Genomic DNA, 244 nt, shown 5'->3' on the forward strand with positions numbered 1-244 from the left:
CCCGTATGAAAGAGAGGGGCCCCCTGCCCCGGGAGGGGGCGGCGGGACGGGAAAGGGCGGTGCACGCCGGCGTGAGGGCGCGACGTACGGTGCCCGCGAAGGGACAAAACGCCCTTGTCCTGCGATAGGCGGTATAGCAATAACAATGGCAGTTGTAATTGCACTAAAGCACAGCTCAGGCTTAATATTTAATGCGATCCTCCAAGGGAGAGGCGGCCCCACGGCTCCCTGCCTGCCCGCGCCC

The sequence above is a fragment of the Egretta garzetta genome, unplaced genomic scaffold (assembly GCF_000687185.1).
Source record: "Egretta garzetta isolate BGI_Z169 unplaced genomic scaffold, ASM68718v1 scaffold652, whole genome shotgun sequence".
NCBI classification, from domain to species: Eukaryota; Metazoa; Chordata; class Aves; order Pelecaniformes; family Ardeidae; genus Egretta; species Egretta garzetta.